Below are 17789 nucleotides of genomic sequence, written 5' to 3' on the forward strand. Positions count from 1 at the left end.
TTTGCCTCAGTTCAGTAGAAGTTTACAGTTCTGCGGGCCGGGGATGCTTGCCAGGGGGGATGCTCGAGGGAGCAGGAGGAGGTGGTGGTGGTGGGGAAAGTCGGCGGCGCAGGAGAGGGGTGTGCGCGCGCGGAAAGGCGGCGGCGGCGCACTCTGCCCCGCCACCGCCGCCGCCGCCGCGTGCAAGTGAGGGAGTTTTAAAAGGGCTTCGTCCCGAGCTGTTGCTAGGAGCGGAAGGAGAGCAGGAAGATGCAGGACCGGGAAGAGGTCAGCTGGAGGTTCGTCTTGGCGGGAAGGGCAGAAGTTCTCGTGAGGGGCGGCGGGGAGGGGGGGGGTCCACTGGCCTGCCGGTGACCTTTGGAGGCGGCGGCTCCCCACACAGGTGTACTTTCTCTCTCTCCACGTGAGGTCCTCCTCTTTCCCCTGGCAGAATCCTGCTCTTTTTTTTTCTTTTAAAGAACTGGGTGGTCCCCGAAACGGCATCAAAGGAGCCAAAGAGGAAATGTAATTTCATTTTTGATATTAACCTATGAGGGAAACTTGCGCTGGGAAATCTCGAAAGGGGCCACCTGGATCGCCATACCTTACACCAAAAGTCGCCCCGTCCGGGTCCTTTCCTGCCCCCCCATCCCCTCGCTCGCAAAGCATTGGTTGGTCACACGGAACCATAGTCACTCGAGGCATATATTATTAAGTTGTATCATAGTAATTAGGTGTTCTTTAAAGTCCGAGCCAGAATTCGGCTTGCTCGCTTGAGCTCCCTATCTCTTGAGATCTGCCTCTGAGAAGCTTTGGCAGTGACAGCTTAAAACTTGTGCCTGAGCTGAAGTTTCTGTGGCGGAGAGATCCCGTGGCTTCTTATTGAAGGCAGTTTCAGCCTAAGTTTCATTCAGGTTAGTAGTTCTAAAGTGAATTTGTTGGGCAGAGCATCCTTAACTTCAGAGTAAAGAATACCAAGCTGAAAGCATATGATGCGTTAACCTACCTAAGGAGATGATTCAGACGCCAACCTTTATTTCTCCTGAGCATTATTTTGGTCTCGTACATTCATATACTTGTCTGCTCCACTCTGCTGGCAAACATTAGCATTCAAGCTTACATTTTTTGACAAATGTGCAGACAGGAATAGCATGAATAGACATCTTAAATATTAACAACCTAAGCATCTGTTGTGAAACAAATTTAATATATTTACTCTGTTTTTCTCACATTGCTAAGAAAGGTTACAATATGTGCAAAATTGCAACTTTAGTTGGCAAAAGGAATTGACTGGATACTCCCCCCCCCTGTCTTCGAGAGTGTTTGAAACAATCGCTAGATATGAGGGTCTTAATTTGGGCCATTGTTTTGAATAGAAAATGTGGGGAGCAATTCATGTTCCGCAGATGCATGAATATAGCTTAATAAGCTTAGGCATGTTATAAAACTTGCTTTTCTAATCTGTTCTGACACTTAGTTGTGTTTCAAATACATCAGTTATCAATTAGAAACAACAGCACATACAAAGAATGTGAAAGATACATTTGTGTTTGCATACTTAGATATATATATAAAGTGTGTCACATTATGTAAAGTCATGATTTGCAGTTGTTTCTTCCCCTTGCATCGGATAACTAATGAACAAAAATTATTCCAAAGTATGTTCCAAATGTACTAATAAAAAAGGTAGCAAATACATCCAAAGCCATAACACTCCCTTTTGTTTTTTCCCAGAAGTTAAAAATAATTCTTTGTGTTTAAAATAAGTATATTCAAGCCAAAGCATGTACTGTAAATTGAATGTGCTCGGTTCATGGGGCCTAAAAAGGAACTTTCCATTTTCATATGCTTAACTATTGATCTTTTAAATTGCATAGTAATTCCTAAGAGGGTTTATCTTGTATCTCCTAACGAGGAAAGTAAGTTCAGGATCCTTACTTACGTTGTGGTAGAATCATCCCTGTATGCAGTGAGGGTACATTAATCTGATGGAGAAAGCGTGCCACATTATTCAAATGCTGAATTGGAATCTGACACAGAGAAAATGTTTTTGGCATGCCAGGTTATGACTTGAGTTATAGGCCCATGAGGTCAGCTGACAAGCACCTGTTCCGTATCAGAAATCTTATCATTACAGATATTTCTAAGTGAAGCACTACATGCACAATGCTGCAGGTATCCTGCACTGTAATGCAAAATCCCTAATGACAGGTGGAATCTACAGCACTTGTATAACTTGTACGGAAAAATCATTAAATATGTATAATTTCAGTTTTGGAATGCTTCAAAGTGCATTCAGAAAAGCTAACTATATTAACTGTTCCAATTTCTAGAAAAGGCACAGTTTTGCCAGATTTTTAAAATAAGAAATAAATAGAAGCGCACAAGATCATGGCATGGCATATTTCTTTTATTTAACATTATGTGTGAGGAAGAACTTGGGTTGGTTTCTCAGTGTGACTAATAATATACCGTAGTAAAGAATTTGTAACTTATCTGTATTAGAAACTATTACAGAAGGCTACATTCTAAGAATGACTAGTCTTACGTTGAAAATATATCTGTTTTTAGGGACACTGAGCTCCAGCTGCTACTAATTTTATAAACACATATTTGCTGACATGCTAATTAAATATTAGAGTTAAACATAAAATAAATTTCCTTCTTCTTGTTAGTAGATACAGTTTTTTTTTTACAGCGTCTTGATTCTTCCATATTTCTAAATGTCTGCTGAAATATTTCACATTTCTAACTGCCATCATCACATTTTAAAGCATCAATCCTTTACAGGGTTGACGGAATACTTCTGTGTTTAAGACACAAGCCTCAAGTCTTTAGCTACTTGGGCAGCTGGGAGATTTCCCCTTTTGAGCTCAGCTATGGAACAGAATGGATAGTTTTATTGGCATTTCTGAAGTCAGGTACATTAATGTTCATTAATGCTACCTGTCTAGAACAACTTCTGTCAACTCAGGAAAGTCCCTTTTGCTGTAATGGGTATGAGACTTCAATAATCTGCTCCCATTCTGGAATCAACACTTTTGACTTAAAGTCACAATATACCTACTTTTTACTTGCATCGCGTTAAGCTGACAGAACAGGAAAGGAAAAATATTACTTACTTTCCAGGGGTAAATACCAGTTTATAAGTGAGTGCATGTATTTATATCCCTGTCGCCAATAAATAATGACTCCCGATTCCATTTTAATATAAACCTGGCAGTATTATCCATGGCAACTGAGTCTTCCTTGTTAGCATATGGGAAAAAAAAGTTTTATCATTTGGGCCAGGGGCAGCTTAAAGTAAAACTCCATGCTGCTTTCTGAGGCATGCTGGTGCCGATTTTAAAGAAGCGGTATCTAGTTTTATATGGTAAACACAGAATAAGATGCTGCTTCTGAAAAGTAATATGCATAGCAAGTTGCACAGAGCATCCATTCGAGCTGTTGACTATAAGGGCAGAATCATATTATTAATAACTGAAAGCACATATGTGTATGTGAGGAAAAATGTTCTGCAAATCTGTCACTACGCAGTCTAGTGCATTTTAAAGAGCTTCACTCACAACAAAGTCACTCTCGTTTACAAAAGATACTTACAAATTTGGTTGCTAAAGAAGTTAAAAGTGCACGCTTTAACTTTATTTAGGAACTTAGTATGTTCAGAATTTGTAAAATAAAGTTCAATATCACGCTTCAGGTGTAAAGACCTTTTAGCTATTATACCTTTTAGTGAATTATGATGTGATATTAACTCGACTTATCTGAAAGTAAGCCCCATTGAATTCAGTAGGACTTAATACTGAGGGAATACGGCTACATTTGCAGCCTAATTCATGGACTCTTATACAGAGCATACACAAGAAACAGTGGTCACTTTTTCAGGGTTTTCTAAGAAGTGCTATTAACTTGCAAGCTCGCCACAGTTCCTTCCTAATTTGACTGCAGAATATCTACTAAAGTATTTACTGACTTCTGCATGGTAGCTGCCTACCAACATCTACTTTCACAACAGTGGGTAGAAGTTATTTTTTTCCGCGAATACTAATCACAGCCTAGGCTTCTAAATGGCACATAAGTTGAAACTACTGTTACCAAACTCAGCTATGCCAAAACAATATTTTTAGAGTACTGCACAAAGTTGAATCAGGAGTAATTCTATGGACACAAGTCAAGTTAAATTCTAGAAAACCTGAGATCAGAAATAAAACCTGAAGAAGTTAGGTGTAACACACATGATGTAGAATGTTCGACTGTGGCATAAGTACATCTTACTGTTAATTTCCGTTTTGCTGTTGTTGACTTAAGTGTTATATCTGACTAAGACGCAGTAGACCAATAGACTTAAGTTGGTTATGATTTTAAACGTGTCAACTCTATGTATGACTTAATGAAACCACACTTTTCTAAGGTAGAATTCAACTGCAATCCTTAAGAGTAAATTCTGCTGACCTTAACAGGACATTCTTTCTGAGTAGGCATGCATCAGATTGTGCTGTAAATGAGTTGACTCCGAATATAAGTTCACGAATATAAGTTCACGGTAAGATACAGTAGCATTCACATTGCCAAGGTCTATTTTTATCACTTTATGCAAAACATAGGTTTTCTTAAAGCCTTCTCCAACCTACACTAGTATACTATGTTATAGTAAACTATGGATTATCAAATGTATGTAGACTGATTCCCACAAGATTCCGTTCCTATAGAACAAAGTGTACAGCCAATAAGATGGAGTCGTGCTACTCCAAATGCTCCTTTTAAATTAATAATAATAATTTAGGGAATAACATGTCCTTAAGAACTTTACATTCGAAGCTCATTTGAAGCCTTGGCCCATATCACTCTGACTGATGTTCTTTTGTTTTATTATAACTCTTTATATCTATTTCAGCACACTCTATAGCTTTCACAGCTTTATTTATATTTTTGTAGTTCTGTTAAAGGACTGGATACTAAGCTCTTGAAGCAGTAATCTTGGATGCTCACATACACAATTTATTTTCAGATAGGCTACATGCAACTCGTAAAACAGGTTTTGTGCATCCCTTGATTGCTCCGCTGAAACCTTTTCCCCAATGCATTCCTGGGGTCCACAGTAGCACCAAGGACAAAATATATTGGGATTGAGGCATACCTGCATACACTTTATCTGGGAAATGTTCAGATATTTCTGGGGTGAATGGCACATTGCCGTACAATGGCAAAACATTGTGGCTATAATTATGTAAAGAGAAAACCAAGGTGTAAAGAATTTCCTTGCAACCGAGAACCTTTTTCAGTGGTTTAAGTATGCAAAGGCTGTATATTTAGTATAATATGTGAAGATATATGCTTGTTACAAACAAATTTCAGCTCATTAACAGGACAATTTTTATTTTTATTTGGAAAAACTGAAAAATATAATCTTAAAATCCAGCTTTCACGTTTAAAAAAAAACCAGTGTCATTTCTCAGGATTCACTGGCCTAATTCCCTGTCCTTATCAGTTTTATAGCTCTGACCCTATAAACCAGTCTGGCAGAGAAAAATTCAGACTGATAAGGTATCAGTGCTGTGTCATGTGACCTGTGACATCACACGGTTATTGCAGGCCTAGACAAAACATGAATCAATGTGAGAAGGACTAATATGCTAGACTGATGGGTGGATAACATACCTACTTGATGACCATTTTGGAAGTGTTCAGGTCCACAAAAGGAAGCTATGCCTATATGATCATACAAATCTAATACCTGCAATTCACATGAGAGACAGCAGAGGTATGCAAGTGTGAAGCTTCAATTCATGCTGCGGCTAAATCAGTGAAAGCCATTTGATAAGCTGTTGTCAACTAGACCTTCATAACATCACGGCCTGACAGTTGTGCAATGCAGTTGCCTGTTTGGCTGTTTTGAGGCTGAAGCTTGGCTTATCCGCTGACAGGGTGAGTGCATGGCCAGTACAATAAAGTTATTTGGATTGGATCGGCAGTGCCTTCCTAGAGCTCTCTGGGCACGATTCGAAGTGTGATCATCTTGTAACCATATGGTTTCATTTCCATTGAACCTGTAATCTCATTACCTGCTGTAGTTGAGCTAACCATTCGGTGATGGAAATGAGCTCTTGCATGGTGTTTAATATGGCCACTGTGTTTCAAAATGTACCTTAATAGTCCCAAAGCTTCTTTTCTAGGGACCTTTAAGTAAAATCAAAACAAAAGCCACAACACCATACCAGCAAAATGGGTTTAGTGTGCATGTGTCTTATGTAGTTGCTAAATAAAGACATCAAGCTATGTAGAAAAAGATTCCCCAAATTTGCCTGTCGTATTGTCAGGCTGTGTATTTCACATATAGGTTCTGTCGCTTTAAAAATGCAGTCTCCTCTATTTGCCCTATTAATTGTTGATATGTTGCCATCCATGAGACAAAAATTAGAGCTGTAATTAAATAATCATGTGATGCTCCTTAGTGCCAGTGAGAGCAAACTCATTTTTCCAGGCCCTGATGGTCACTGATTATTGTATTAGTATGGGCTTGCTTTATTTTATTTTTTTATTTTTTTGTGAACAGCTACGTGTGTTAACCACTGGCCTTCTTTTTAAAATTAAAGAAAGTGAGAAACGCTAAGTCAGTTAATTGGCTAGTAGTCCACAGGGACTTTAAACAGACTTGCCTTTTCTGCTTTTGGTCACGTGATTGGGAGAACTACACCAGAGATGTGGTTTGTGTGCCATTTAATTTACACTGGTGTTTTGGCTGGGGTGGATGCATATGGGGAATGCCAGGAGAATTACAAAAGGAGCAGGGTATTAAAATTCAGAAATGATTAAAATTGAAATAAAAGGATGCTGCTTCTTTGGCAGTACTCTGGCAGTCATAATGACACACAGAGATTAGTTTCCACCTTCATCTTTTCCTTCTTTTTCATTTCCTCTTGTTTATTGTTGACATATTTTCCTTATGCCTCTGCTTCTCATCTCTGTGTCTCTTTCAAATATTCCTAATGTTTTTCTTCCCTTTCTTTTTAGTATGGAGAAGCTTACTTAACCTTATTACAATAACAGAATAGCTTATTAATATTTAATATCTATGTGTGTTGACATTTATTTATTTTTTTAAAAAGTTAGGTCACCTCTATTAAATGGCATGTCATTTTATTGTTTGTTAATCCTTATGTTGCTGTTAAGAGTTTCTGAGATACCTTCTTCTTTTAGTGGCGATTTACCGTAGCTTGTAATATTTAAACACCTGTGTTAAGATACTTGAAGGGGGGTAGAAAATAACTTATCAGTCATGGATAATCAGTTATGCATGAATTCAAATTTAACAGATGGACGTTGGGAGTTAAAAATTTCTCGTTTGGCTTCATGGGGGTTTTTTTCTGTTTGTGCGACACCTGTCTCTTATGTATAGATAAACATCTAACGTAGTTTACAGTCTTTCTTAAATCTTTGTGCATTTTTTTTCCTTGAGAAAATTCACTTCTTGCTGATTCTCTTTATATTATACAGACTACAGTCACTTGTGAAAACATGCTATTAGACTTCTCAATTGCAGATATATGGCACATCACGGTTCAAATGTATTAACCCAGTTCAGAAGTCCCTGCGGCATTACAATTGAAGAAAGACGACCTATGCTGCAAACATATGTGCTTATGCAGTTTTGCATATTCGGGTTATTAATATAGATTATGAAGTGATACATAGATGAATAGAACTACATTCCAAAATGATAAACTGGAATATTGTCTAAGAATTTGATTTAACAGAAAATTTGGCTACCTATATTTCATGAGCCAATGGGCAGAGTTAACAACAGAGACTTGCTGTAGATTAGTCTAGTTAGCCATGTAGGGCTCACATTTGAGAGAAGCATTTCTGTATACAGTAATGTCTAGACTTACATAGTCAGGGATTCCAGAAAATTTCAGCATGGTTCATTTAGAAACTTGCGCAACTTTGTATCTGCACCAAGTTAAGGGTTGTGGCATTCCTGCTGTGGATATTGAATTAACCTTGGGTCGGGTGAAAGCTATCATTGAACTTTAAGGATCCAGAGAAATATAAAGTGGCACCTAAGGGGTTTTGCTTTCAACAACAGCTTATTATATATATATATATATATAGTCCAGGAAAACATGAACACAGAAATGTGAAAAAAGAAAAGATGATAAACCAGTTGTTGGTTTCTTACAATGGCACTAACCACCACAAATCATCTATAGTTGGAAATCAAGCAGCTATAATGTATTCACCCCCTATATATTCCCCACCACCACCATGACAACACTTATGAAGTGTCTTAAGCTTATATGAGTGTACACAAACATATAATATCATGTCTCTGATATGCAATTTCATAGAAGGTATTGTGTTGCTGTTTGTGTCTATTAAAGAATATTTGGTACTTTGGAAACGGCAGTACAAAATGTGTTTAAGTTGTGTTGGATTTCCCTTCCTCCTTTTAAAATAGAAATATACATTGGTTGTATGAGGGTACAACTCAAGTCTTTAGTTATAGAAGTTACTTTTCTTAATTTATTTGCATTTTAAAACTGAACCATGATGAAGAATGGCAGAGAGAAATCTCCGAAATCGGAACCTCAGAATGGCAAAAGCTTTAAATATGCATTTGGGAAAAATGCCATCTACTTTTAAGTGTTATTGTATGGGGAAAATTTTGTATTAAAAGGAACTGTGAAGGGCACAACAAAATTAAAAAAAACCTTCCAGTAGCACCTTACAGACCAACTAAGTTTGTTATTGGTATGAGGTGTCTAAAGAAGTGTGCATGCACACAAAAGCTCATACCAATAACAAACTTAGTTGGTCTCTAAGGTGCTACTGGAAGGATTTTTAAAATTTTGTTTCAACTATGGCAGACCAACACGACTACCTACCTGTAACTGGAACTGTGAAGGGCAGTATTTCATGCAAATGGTTTTGAGGAAATAAGCATAGACTGAAATCCCAAGCATGTTTACTAAGTCCCATTGAGCTCAACAGGTCATACTCCTTAGGAAGTGTGCTTAGGATAGCAGCTATTGAGTATTTATTTTGCTCAGCATTGCCTTTAGTCTTGCATTTTTAAAAGAAAATATCAACTAATGCATATTATTTTTAACAGGATATGTACTACTGTGACTAGATTATTACTCACAGTCTTACTTGGGTTGAAGCCTTAGCATAGAAAGTGTGTGGATTCACACCTGCAGTTGTTTGCTGCATGTACACCTGTAAGTGTGGCAAAAGATGCATGTCTTTAAACATAACATGCAGTGCACTTGCATCATGGAGTTGCAACCAATCACAGTCTCCCATAGCATGTGCATTCACCACATGTCCCTTGAGTGCTGACGCATGTGCATCTTTTTCATACTTCTCATTATTTACCACAGCAAATATTTGTCCGCATGCAGCAAACATGGCTCCTGCATAAAGTTATGAACCGGCCACTCCTAAGAGAACTGCTGAAACCTGACAAGCTTAAAAACGATCTAACTTTGGTAGGATCCTATCTTTAATTACCCATCCAAGTTAATTCCTATTCAAATCATTCTTCATCTGAATTAATTACCTCCCCCAAAACTCCCCTATCATTGTTAACAGCAAGCTAAAAGTATATTGGTGAAGGAAAAATGTTTAAAGTATACAACACCTCATTTCTTTGATTATTGACATACCACTATAGATTGAATTTCAACTATTATAGGCATAGACTGATCTTCAGCTCAGTGCTATGAATTCCTGCTGTTGTGCCGGAACTTGTTTTAGTGCAAGCTTATTGGGAATATGATTCCAGTCAACATCCCGGAGTCTTTTTCAAACTGTGAGCGTCACACTGGTGCCACAGTGAATTTGGTCCTGTTATTTTGATGTGTAAAGAACAGTGGTGTCACTCCCCTGCCTCCACCAAGATTGCAGTTTAAGGGAAAGCTGGCAGGAGCCAGAGAATATCTGGTTCTGGACAACTCATCCCTTAAGGGTGATTGTTTAAATGCTTCAGGTTTTCAAATAGGGTCCAACTTGGTAATGAACAAACAGAAATAAACGAAGCTGTTTAAAGGGATCAAAGACTTGCAGGAAAATTGCACATAAAAGAGCATTTGAAAAGAGATGCAATATATAAACGTTTATATGCTAATGTCAGAAGCCTTGAAGCAGAGATGGGAGGATTTGAGTGCTTGGTACTAAAAAGTGAATATAGATATAGTGGATATATCAGAAACCTTGTTGGAGTAGTGAAAATCATTAGGATGTGGATCTCCAAGGATATAGAATCTTTAGAAAGAAATGTGTTGCTCTGTATGTCAGAGGGCACAGATTCCCCCCCAAATAAGCAGAAATTGTAAGATGCACAAACTGCTCCACAGAATCACTGTGGGTGGAAATGCTAGATGCCAAAGGTAATTTAGTACTGCGGGCATATGATCAAAGCCCCTGATGAAAACTCAAAAATCAGGAAGGCAGCCGAAGGGAGAAATGTGGAAAAATAGTTGGCTAACCCTCACCTTCACTGGCTAAATGTACATTTAGGCTTTGCAGTTGTGACTTTAAACAATTATGGTGTAATCCTATGCATGTTTACTCAGAAGTCACTGTGTTCAATGGGACTTAACAACCACAGCAAGTATGGTTAGGATGGCAGCTGTAGTCAAAACAATTACAGGGCAATCCTATGCATATTTGCTCAGAAGTCACTGTGTTCAGGGGGACTTGCTCTGTAGTAAAAGTGTGGTTGGGATTCCAGCTGTATTCACTTTGCAGACTAGAGAGAAAGGAAGTCTTAGGCTTTATCCTGAATGGTGCTGAGGACCTGGCACAAGACCAGAAGCACTGTCGAGCTGCTCAGCTGAGCTATATGCATACATATTAAACATATATTTTGAGATGGAAGTTCAATTTGGCCAGGATTAATTTCAAAATTGTAAATTGAAATGAAGCATTATTTACTGGCAATTTTTAAAAAACCACTATAATGAAAGCTGACCTAGAATGCATGCCACAGAATAAGAGAGATGCAAATATTTCTGGATTACCCAATAGGCAGACTATGTACAAGTTCAGGGCACCAGCAAAGCATGGCACCAAAAACGTGTTTGTGTGTGTGTAAAATTGACACTTGATTAAAATAAAAAGGAGCATCAGATTAGCCATAGTGGGGGAAATCAGATCCTTATACTCCTACTGCACACTTCTCCGACATTTTTCTGTTTTCTTTTTATTACTGTACTTATCTCCACCCAAGCCAGGAAGCGTCCTACTAACGTAGATTGAAATAATACAAGGAAATCGGATCCTGTCATGTGTTGCAATGAACCACCTTTTATTTATTTTTTAATTGTCCCATCTCACAGTATAGTTTAGTACAGTTTGTTTAAATTTTGAATTATAAATTGTGGGGAGAGAGAACACCGTAATCTTTTCTGTGTTTAGGGCCTCTAAAGGTCTAAATCTACTTGTAAGCCCTTTCGGACAAGCAAGTTCAATAGGATGACAGTGTTGTTAACAAATAGAGTTTAAGGAAGCTATAAACACAAGCGTGTTTCTTTTAAAAGGGACAATAAAAAGGGAGTAGTCACTCTGGTAAAATAAAAATAAATGGACAATTAGGCAAAGAAAAAGAAAAAGCACTGGAAGTGCACATTTTTAAAGAAAAACCATCATGACAATAAATAAATAAACTGCGAAAGGTTTACTAAAGTTATCAAAGACTGCAGAGAAACTAAATACCGGTAAGTATAGGAGAAAAGAGATGAAGTTCTGATTCTAATTGGAGATTACAAGATAAAGTCAACATGTCCAGAAGATATCCAAGAATTCCTAAAGAGCTCAAATCTGATATTGTTGCTTTTTGAACTAAAAAGATGCAAATTAGCACTAAAAGCATATATCCTGGAGAATTAAAAAGCAGCCGATGCATCATTGCTTTTGAAAAAAAAAAGAAATATATAGGGGAGATAGGAAATTACAGACTCATCAGCCTAATTTCTCTACTAGGTAAATTGGTAGAGAGCATTATCCAAACCCAAATTATGAAACATATGTATAAAACAACCCTTGATTAAAAATAATGCAAGGAAAGTCCTGCCTCACTAGACTTCTTAAATTCTTTGAGAGTGTTGACATATTGGAATAACCCAGTTGAAGTTGTTTTTGAGGATTCCAAAATGTTTTTGACAAAGTCCCTTCTCAAAGCTTCCTGAATAAAATTATTCCAAATAGGGATAAGATGAATGGGTCCTCTTTTGTGCCAGAACTGGTTAAAGAACAGGAACCAGAGAGTAAGAACAAATGGATGAGGCTTTTATGATGGAGGAAGAAAGCAAGCCCTCCCACTCAAAGACCTGTATCATCAGATGAGCAGTAAGGTAGCCTTAGTTTAGTTGTGGGTAAGACCATTAATTCAGGATGGAGAAAATTCATACAAACTTTCAAGAGCTTCAAAAGTTCTCTCCCAAGTGGCTGACTGGGCAAAAATATGGCAAATGAAATTCAGTATAACAGAGTGGTGCACAGTGTGTGTGTGTGTGTGTGTGTGTGTGTGTTTTGATGGAATGTAAACTGGCTCCAACTATTCACAAATAGCTCAGTGCAAAGCCTAACTGGAAAAGAATGTTAGATGGATTCTGGACGAGACCTACCAGACTCTTAAGTTCATTGACACATTCTTGCTATTTCTTTATTTCTGGCCCAAAACATCAGCTGGAAAAAAGCATTGCTGCTTTCTACAGTTCCAGTTTCTGGGTTGGCTACTCTTAGTGGGTAGATCCTAAGTGTGCATTTCTGTGTATCCACGCATGCAGGAAAGTGTGTGGAAGGAATACAGGGTTGTCTAGAAGTTAACTTGTGAAGGATGGTTAGCTGAAGAAGGTGAACACCTGCAGTAGCAGTCGTTGGATAGGAATTGATGTGGCTCTTTCAGAACCATCATCCTGGTTTACATTTATGCTGGTTGTTATAGCAAAGAACAATTGTGATCATTTGTTGCCTTGCATAACTTTCAGGGGAGTGGTTGTATATAGAGGCTGTTCATTTCTGTTCTCCTAGTGAGAGCAGGAGAGGTTAGGTGGGCTCTGGGTAAGAGATGCAGGAAGAAGGGTAAAGGAAAATGCTGTATTGCTCTATGCACTTTTAGATAATTTTTTGTTTCAGTTCAGAGGAATAAAGTGGGGGTGGGGTGTTAAAGCCCACCCTCCCAGTTTATTTTGTGGTAGTTCTATGGTGGGAAGACATTTAATGGAGGGTGGAAAGGAGGAGATGAAGGTGCACCTTTTCAGAATTCATTGTGTAAGGAAGATACAGCCTTGAAAAAAATCATGAGCCAGGTAAAGAAATGTATTTTATTGGCAGGTAAACCTGTGTCTTCTGCTTTACAATTCCAAATCATTTTGGGGGTGGAGGAGATCCAGCAATAACCGGGGACTTGATTTTGAATGAAAATGAACTGTCTATGGTCTACTGTGACCTGCTTTCAGATAAAGCATTTTGCGTATGTTACAAGATAAACCAAGGAGGAGTCCATGATTCTTGGACTAGTCTTAGGTGATTCCACTTGAGGATGTCAACAGGAGCCTTGCAGATGTGCTCTTTTAACCTGTCAAATAGAGCTGTCTCTGCAAAAGAGATGTTCCTGTCCTCTTGAACAAGGCAATTGTGATAACTGTTGCAGTATCTACTTTTAATAATAAAGAATAATAAATTTTTATTTATACCCTGCGCTTCCCGATTTCAATGTGGGGTCTCAGAAGGGTTTCTTCATAGAAAAAGGGAAGGGGGGGAAGGAATGAAGGATCAGGCTAAATTGAAGGCCAGGCGGAATAGCTCTGATTTACAGGCCCTGCGGAAGGAGTTCAAGTCCTGCAGGGCCCTAGTCTCCTGGGATCGTTTGGATCACCTGTATTGCAATAATTTACATTCAGTTTCCTGTCTGCCTTTTGGGGGCACCACTGAATAGGTGGTGGCTCGGGAGTTCCAGGGACTTTTAGATTAAAAACGGTTATATCTTTATCAGTACGAATTCCTTCTCAATTTGATTTTGAATGCAATTTGAAGTGCTGGCATTTACCTTTAAAGCCCTAAATAGCTTAGTTCCAAGTTACCCAAGGGAAAAAAAAAAACTTCTCCACTGAGTTCTTCAGGACATTTCCTTTTCCTGAACCCCTTCTCTGAAGCCAGGTAGGTAAGGACAAAGAGCGAGATATTCTCAGTAGTAACTCCAGCTCTTTGGAATTCCATCTCCAATCAAGCCCACCCAGTGGACTTTATCTTTGTCTTCTGGAAGATAGTTCAAACTTCTTCTATTTTACAACAAATAGTGGATGTTCTTTTAATGGACTGTTCCCTGCCCCCATACATTAGATTTTCTTGTTTCTTATCACTTTAACTGATATTGTTTTAGATATGTGCAGTGCCTTCCCAGCAGTTAGCCCCACTGAGTTCATTGGGACTTATGCCCAAGTAAGTGTGTGTATCATTGTACCTTTAATCCGTAATCCTCCCTGAGGGTCTTTTTGGATCACAGTGCAGGACATAAATGTTAAAAGTACATAAAGTAATATTTCTAACATACATTTTAAATGTACGTATCAAACAGACTACCCTATCCACTCTCAAATACAGTGCCATGTTCCAAAAAGCAGATTTTTAAAGATCTACTCCTCTTCCAGCTATTAACTCAAATCCTTAGCCTACTTATTATTTAGTGCCTGGAATAGACAACATTTAAATGTGTTATTACCCTTCATTATGAAATACTGAATTCTCTAAGATGCATGGTACTTAAAAACAATACCTTTAAACCACAGGTATCTAAGGGATTAAGTTGCTCTATGGGCCAGTTGTTTTTCATCTAGCAGACCTACTTATTATACAGTGCTAACTTTCACCCTTGCCCATTAATTTTCACCTGAACTATATTTAGTAATTCCCAGTGTGGCACTTAAATGCAGGATGTGGGGTGGGGAGCCATTTGAAAAAGAGCTATATTATCTGGAGATGTAGCGAATATCAGTCTGATTGGGTGATGTCCATAATGAAATCTGGTTTCTTTAATGGTGGTCAACCCAATGAAAATGTTTGAGAACTTCACTTTGTCAACAGTTGGTTGGATTGGGGAAACTAGCATATTTTTAGCAATTGCTAAATATTTGTTTATCTTAATTTGTGTTGCTTCATTATGCTTTGCAAAAATCCTTTGCAGTAGGAAAGTCATCATGGGGCAAATGGTGGCAGGTTGGTCGTGGTTTAAAAGCTCTATACCTCTTAATACAATTGTGTGGGTACACAAGCAAGAGAGAGAGATTCTGCTCATGTCCTGTTTGCAGGCTTCCCATGGGAATCTGGTTGACTTGTGTGAGAAAAGAATGCTGGACTAGATAGGTCTGATTCAGCAGATACCTTCTTAATATTTTCCGAAAGGAAGAAGCCAACATATCCAAAGGATGTTTTGTCAGTTGACAGGTAGTCACAACAGCAAAAGAAAGGCACCTTTCAGTGGGTCACTACTTCTGTCACCTCAGAATATGTCCAATATGCATAGTTTAAAATTTGCCTGAAGTTGCATATGGTGCTCCAAGCTCTAAGACTGCCATCCTGTGCACATTTAAACTGCTTAAAGCTACTTTCTGCAAACATATTTAAGTAACTATTCATAGGATTTATGTCTGCTACTTATTATCTCTCTCCTCTTCCCTTGTTTGGGTTTATATTACTTTTGTAACAGTGCTGTACTTAAAGTGACATGAGGGACTGTTGCTAAAAGGAGGCGAAGAAAGCAACCCACACTGTGTGCACAACTCAAGACATTTGTTTGGAATCTCTTCATAATGAAAAGAACCACATGCCCCTCTGTAGTTCCATGCCACAGGGTTCCTATGACCCATATGATCAACTACTAGTTACCATTTCAGAGCAACTTACCCGTAGGTTAAGTTTTATTTTTCTTAGCTCTGACACCCAAAGATTTCTTCATCATAAATGTGTTGCAACTTAAGTGCATTTAACCCAGGGGTCAGCAAACTTTCAGCAGGGGGCCAGTCCACTGTCCCTCAGACCTTGTGGGGGCCAGACTATTTTTTTTTTAGGGGGGGAGAACAAATTCCTATGCCCCACAAATAACCCAGAGATGCATTTTAAATAAAAGCACGCATTCTGCTCATGTAAGAACAGCAGGCAGGCCCCACAAATAACTCAGAGTTGCATTTTAAATAAAAGGACACATTCTACTCATGTAAAAACATGCTGATTCCCGACCGTCCGCGGGCCGGATTTAGAAGGCGATTGGGCCGGATCCGGCCCCCGGCCTTAGTTTTCCCACCCATGATTTGTGTGCACATTTAGCTTTACATGCTTGGCAACCCCCCCCCCCCTTCCCAAACAACACAAATTAAAGGGGTGGAAAGGGGCTGGGGTCCTGGCAAAAAGGACCTTGGCAATTCTACCCGCCATTGAACCCAATGGGTTTTGACTATATGTGATTTTGGCTTTAGGTTCAATCCCTTGAACTTGACCCCCATGTAAATGGCAGGCTTACTATACTGTGAATTTAAGGAAAATGCTTTTTCTTCATTTAGTCCGTTTATTTTACCAGCCATCTAGCTTTTGTGTAATATGATCCACATTCTGCTTATTAAAATAATGTATTTTTAATTTTAAAAGTTGTTAAGAGTGTGAGCTGTGTCTACTCAGAAGCAAGTCGCCCCGAGTTAAATGCTGTTTACTCCCAGATAAATCTGTAAAGGATCTGCCTTATTGGTGGCAGATACACAAGAAAGGAATTTGCAACTACAATTAATTACAAGCCTGGAGAATTTACAGCAGTTTTCATTTCATACAATGCTCTCAGAACATAACAAAGAGAACATAAATGCAAAATTTGTGTGATCACTCTGAGAGAGATACAGCTTTCTTGTGGTATACCCTACTGAGAATATAGTACTGAGATTACAAACATGTATTGCTAATTAATACCATAACCCCAAAGCTTTGTATAGATGTTAAAGTGGGTGTTAGGAAAGGGCATGACTCGTTGGTTAGAGAACATGCATGCTAAAGGTCACAGGTTCAATCGTTTGCTACTTCCCAGAGGGATGGGAAATCTCCTTGCTGACGACAGAGCTGCTGCCGGTCACTGTAACCAGTTCTGAGCTGGATAGAGCAATGGTATGACTCAGTGTAAGGAAACTTTCTGTGTTTCTACCAAGCCAGCTGTGGCAGCATGTTTTCTGTGTTAAGTGGGGTAGCACTATTTCATGTGCAATATAAATGTTAATATATTTATTAACATTTGCATCAGCTGCAATATAAATGTTAAAAGCTTAAGTTATAAACTGGAAATCCAAATTAAAATGGTTGTTCGGATTTCAGCTTATTGAACGGCCAAATCAAGCACTTTCCCAGCCATAGCCTCTCTCCCTATTTGTGTGCAGATAAAATGCAGACCTCTCTTACAAAATTGATATAAGCATTACTGAAAATAATGTGAAGGGCATTTAAGGAAGCATTTAAGCAGTTAAGGAAATTTTCACAAAATTGCTGAAGACCCATCTAAGGTTCACAACAGGAGCCAGTGTAGTGTAGTGGTTAAGAGCGGTAGACTCGTAATCTGGTGAACCGGGTTCGTGTCTCCACTCCTCCACATGCAGCTACTGGGTGACGTTGGGCTAGTCACACTTATTTGAAGTCTCTCAGCCTCACTCACCTCACAGAGTGTTTGTTGTGGGGGAGGAAGGGTAAGGAGAATGTTAGCCGCTTTGAGACTCTTTAGGGTAGTGATAAAGCGGGATATCAAATCCAAACTCTTCTTCTTCTACCGATGTATCTGA

General features: G+C 38.7%; 1 protein-coding gene across 2 annotated transcripts in view; it reads left to right on the forward strand.

Moving 5' to 3' along the window:
- The window catches only part of SATB1 (SATB homeobox 1), a 123056-nt gene that overhangs the window by 593 nt on the left and 104674 nt on the right, over nt 1–17789 (forward strand). The window lies entirely within an intron of this gene.

The sequence above is a fragment of the Lacerta agilis genome, chromosome 12 (genome assembly GCF_009819535.1).
Source record: "Lacerta agilis isolate rLacAgi1 chromosome 12, rLacAgi1.pri, whole genome shotgun sequence".
Taxonomy (NCBI): domain Eukaryota; kingdom Metazoa; phylum Chordata; class Lepidosauria; order Squamata; family Lacertidae; genus Lacerta; species Lacerta agilis.